At 31.9% G+C, this 5514-nt stretch overlaps 1 long non-coding RNA gene across 1 annotated transcript; it reads right to left on the bottom strand.

Moving 5' to 3' along the window:
• Positions 1-4435: 4435 nt before the first annotated feature.
• Positions 4436-4773, bottom strand: LOC142234787 (uncharacterized). Its single transcript, XR_012721711.1, has 2 exons — positions 4710-4773; positions 4436-4614 (listed from the first exon to the last, which is right to left on the bottom strand). It is a non-coding gene; the product is annotated as an uncharacterized LOC142234787 (long non-coding RNA).
• Positions 4774-5514: the final 741 nt, after the last annotated feature.

The following is a 5514-nucleotide window of genomic DNA, read 5'->3' as shown; positions in this document are numbered from 1 at the left end:
CCATCCTATAGTGGAGGATATAATAAAATGAATTATATTGTTTAGTTTTCAAAAATGTATTCTACTTCAATTTTATTCAATCTACTCCACTTTTTTCCAAAATCTACTTCACTCAATTTTTCACTAGCGGCAGCACTGATCTGGTGGCTGCCAAACACATACACACTCACATAGATATATGCTCGCATTACTACAACAACAACAATAATGACAATGAGATGAAATGAGAATGCAGAATAACAAAGCAAAGGGGTTGCTATTCTATGAGAGAGTAAGAACTAACATTTCGGTAAGCAAACAAAAGAACATAAAAAAATTCAGGAAAATACTAGAAAATGAATAGATGATTCCAACAAGTGATAGCGAAATTTTATCGTTACAATTTGAAATTTTAAATTAACGGAAACTAATTTAAATAAACTTATATCTATAATTATCAAATTCGTAACAGCACGCACAGAAAAAACATGTTTGGACATGGTTGCCGCATCCATTTAATGCTTATTTAGAGTATGTAATTGTCGCGAAAACCATGTATTTTGTCTTTGTAAAAATAATTTTCGAGCGGAGAAAAATATATGTTGGCAATAAGCATTTAAATGGTTCTCAAATGCCGCAAACATGTTCTATTATTTAAATGATAGAATTTGAGACCATTATATGGTCAGCAAAATCATGTATCTGACCATTCAATTTTTTTGCTTTTTTGCAGAGAAAAAAATATTTTTATAGTTTACGTATAGACATGTCTACAACCATTACATGGCCATAAAGACCATGTACATTGTTTTCGTGACCATTTAATTTTTTAATTTTTTTGCAGCGACAAGAATTTTATAAAAACATTGAGCAGGTACACACGATTTTCATTTTGCGCGTCAGTCGTGTGTTGATTGTTTCTTGGAATGGACGGAGAATACGGAATTATTGCGTTTTGTGTTAATTTATTTATTCAGAAATGGCACGTGGTTTTATGTGAATACAAAAAAGGAAAGTGTAATTGAAAAAAATATACCTGGTTTTTGTTTTGCATTTTGATATATGATATAATTTATTTTTATTTGCAGTTACATGATGTCTGCGTTTATACATTTGATGGTCACGAAGTAAATATGGAATGATTACTTATTGTTGAAATTGAACCAAACTAGAGTGTGTAAAAATATGTGAAGTTTGCTTGCACGACATTATAAATACAAATAAACAATGAATTAGTTTATAAATAAATAAAAACAAATAAATAAAGTTGATTTTGTGTTTTCTTTTCTCAAGTGGCGTCCTTTTTTCGACGACGAAAAAAGTTTTTTCATAAAAATCAAAACATTTTAGGTTGTGACCATGTTCTTTTAACTAGAAGAAAAACATTTTTGACGAATAACATAACATTTTAGATCGTGACCATTGTCTTTTAATGGAAACAAAATTATTTTTATCAATATAATAACATTTTAGATGAGGACAATTGTATTTTTCTTAGAACCATGTTCACTGAGCCAACATGGTTGCAGGTTAAAATGTTACATGGTCGCCGCAAAAATAGCTGCTATCATATTATTTTGCTCTTCGAATATGATTGTGGCAATCATGTTTCTTCTCTGCGTGAGTACTTATTAATAAAGAGGAATTAAACTTTGTTTTTATACATCTTACTGTTTAATTTTTCACTGTTTCATTTTCTGTCCTAATTCTGACAAGTATGTATGGCCGTAAGTTCGGCCAGGCCGAATATTATGTACCCTCCACCATGGATAGCGTAGAAACTTCTACGAAAGACTGTCATCCACAATCGAATTACTTGGGTTGTGATATCTTAAATCGTTTTCTAAATTGTCAGTTAGTCCATACGTGGCATATATTAGACAAACAAGGTATGTGTAGGTAAGTCTACAAATAATTACGAATCGATATGGACTTTTGCACGGTACGTAGGGAGCCAGAATTGAAATGTGGGGGTCGCTTAAATGGGGCTATATATAATTACGAACTTGATATGGACCAATTTTTGTGTGATTGGGGATCGATTTATCTAAGAGCTATATATAACTATAGACCGATATGGCCCTAGTTAGGCATGATTGTTAACGGCCATATACTAGCACAATGTACCAAATTTCAACTGACTCGGATGAAATTTGCTCCTCCAAGAGGCTCCAAAAACAAATCTAGGGATCGGTTTATATGGGGGCTATATATGATTATGGACTGATATGGACCACTTTTGGCACGGTTGTTAAATATCATATACTACCACCACGTACCAAATTTCCACCAGATCGGATGAATTTTGCTTCTCCAAAAGGCACCGGAGGTCAAATCTGGGGATCGGTTTATATGGGGGTTATATATAATTATGGACTGATATGAACCAATTCCTGCATGGTTGTTGGATACCATATACTAACATCACGTACCAAATATAAACTGAATCAGATGAATTTTGGTCTTCCAAGAGGCTCCGGAGGTCAAATCTGGTGATCGGTTTATATGGGGGCTATATATAAATGCACCGATGTGGACCAATTTTTGCATGGTCATTAGAGACCATATACTAACACCATGTACCAAATTTCAGCCGGATCGGATGAATTTTGCTTCTCTTAGAGGCTTCGCATGCCAAATCGGGGGATCGGTTTATATGGGGGCTATATATAATTATTGATCGATGTGGACCAATTTTTGCATAGTTGTTATGCAATGTACCATGTACCAAATTTCAGCCGGATCGGATGATTTCAATTGGAGTAAAACGTAGACCTATGTGGTTATAAGAGTGTAAATCAGGCGAAAATATATATGGGAGCTCTGAATCGACTTCCATTAAATTAAGCAAACTTAACGATGCAATCGGTTGTACTCTTTGTTCAAAATGGCCAATCATTTGACAAATTTTTTGCACTCAATGTGTAGTACTTGATAACATTATTTCGGAATAGATACATGCACACAAAAATTTTTTTTTCTGATTCAATCACGAAATTAATTGATCCAATTAATTTTTTATTTGAAATGTCTTCAATCACAGAAATGATAGTATCAATTAAAAAATTAATTGAAGGTCAATTAAAAAATTAATTGGTCCAATTTAAAAATTAATTGATACTATTAATTTTTGTGATTGATTTTTGTTTCAATTAAAAAAATTGTTGATTCAATTAAATTTTTAATTGAATATTTTTTAAAACTCAATTAAAATTTTAATTGGAAATTTTTTCGTGAATTTTTTTTCTGTGTGTGTCTTCTGGTGTTCCTCAAGGAAGTCATCTTTGACCTTTATTGTTCTGTTTATTTATAAATGACCTTCCATCAGCAATTCGAATTGGTAATACACTCATGTATGCAGACGGTGTTAAAATTATGAAAATTATCCGGAATAGAAGTGAAGACCAAGCATTACTTCAATCTGATCTAAATAGCATGTACAACTGGTGTTCTCTGAACATAAGGAAATGCAAGCATATCTCTTTTTATAGTTTAAACCACGTCGATACAAACTACTATATTAATAACGACATGCTTCATACTGTTGAATCCTTTAAGGATCTCGGTATACTCGGAATACGGAGACTAGATTTTAATCACACATATCTATGACTGTCAATAAATCATATGGATCACTTGGATTTGTCAAAAGCTGGAGTAAGGAGTGTTGTGACCCATTTGTAACAAGGAATTTGTACACTTCACTTGTGCATCCAATCCTTGAATATGGGACCCACAGTATCATATTCATTGCAACTGTGTTGAATATGTACAAAAGCAATTTCTACTGTTTTGTTTACGTAGGAACAACTGGACACCTAAAACTATGCCATCTTACAAGGAAAGATTGTCATTTGTCAAATTACCTACACTGAAATGTTCGCCGATTATGTGACGAATTTAATAAATACTATGTAGCTTCAAATTACATGATGAAAATAAAAAAAAAATAAAAATAAATACTATAAATATTTTGATCTTTCTGAAGATAAATATAATATAAAAATAAATATAACATTATTATTAAATACTTAGGCATAAGATACCATTTGTATATATTGTAGTATACACTGAAAAAACAGTGAACCCTTTTCCATTGCAAAATGAACTAAACTGTAGTAATATTGACCATGATTTTAGCCCTTGAGATTTTTTTCAACTTGTCTAGTTTATAATTCTCTTAAATTTTAGTTAATCTATAACATTGAATTTTAGTTCATTTTTACAACACCATAAGATTTATATACCCCTACCAAGTTAAAAAGTCAGTATTATTTTGGTTTACTTGCTTATTTTTTGGGAAACCCGATAATAAAAATTGGTTGACAGTCTCCTTAAAATGTCGATGACTAAACTATTTTTAAATCAATCATTCTACAGTACAGAGACATTAAATAATTAAAGGAAAAACAAACCGCTTTACTATTATGATCATTTTCATACATTAAAATTAAACTTTCTTTAAGCAAAAGTACTTTATTATAAAAACTTATGATGAAAGTTCTTAATACAATGTTTTTTGTGAATAAAAATGATGACCTCGTGAAACAGAGAGTAGTTCATTTGAACTCGCTGTTTGGACATTTTGACTTATCCTTGTTTTATTCATCGTAAGTAATTTTTCCACATATCTTGCTGGAAAAAAATGGAAGCAATAATGAAAATTGTTAAAATTAACACCATGTAATGAAATATAATTTTTTAATTCTTTATTTTAGCTTGTAAGTTACCATATTTGGTGGCATTTTATCAAATGGTGTGAGGAATTCAACTATTCTTTGAAAAACGTATCTCATAAAATTTGTACCTGAAACAATTAGAGAAATAATGAAGTATTCTATATAAACTCATAAAACTGTGTTGTTGTCGATGTGAAGGATATAATAAAATAAATATTTTAGTTGAAAGAAAGCCAAAGTTTTAATATAAATCTTACCAATTCTCTATTAAATTGTACGCTGAGGGGAAATATAAAAAGTTGTCTAAATTTATTTGGGTTACTCTGAAATTCAATATTTATTTTTTACATTTAAAGGGTGATACGGTCAAAATTTTGTCAATATAAACTTGACGTATTTCTTTCAATTTTTCATTTAAAAAACCTGAACACCCCTCATTTTGAAGGTGTGTGTGTAGAATGTTGCTCCTATTTTGATTTTGGAATTCACTCCTCAGTTGTCAAAATGCCGTTCAAGCAAGAAGAGCAGCGTATCAAAATTTTGCTCGCGCATCGCGAAAATCCGAGCTACTCGCACGCAAAGCTGGCAAAATCGCTAAAAGTTGCCAAATCAACTGCTACAAATGTAATTAAAGTGTTTGGGGAACGTTTGTCGACAGACAGGAAGTCTGGATCGGAGGGAAATCGAAAACCGGAAGCCGCTGAGACGACAAAGAGAGTTGCCGGTAGTTTCAAGCGAAACCCTAACCTCTCTCTCCGAGATGCCGCAAATAAGCTGGATGTATCGTCTACAACCGTGCATCGAGCCAAAAAATGAGCCGGACTATCGACTTACAAGAAGGTAGTGACTCCAAATC

The sequence above is a fragment of the Haematobia irritans genome, chromosome 4, assembly GCF_050003625.1.
Source record: "Haematobia irritans isolate KBUSLIRL chromosome 4, ASM5000362v1, whole genome shotgun sequence".
NCBI lineage: Eukaryota > Metazoa > Arthropoda > Insecta > Diptera > Muscidae > Haematobia > Haematobia irritans.
The sequence above is the reverse complement of the archived record's forward strand: the minus strand, read 5'-3'. Positions and strand labels throughout refer to the sequence as shown.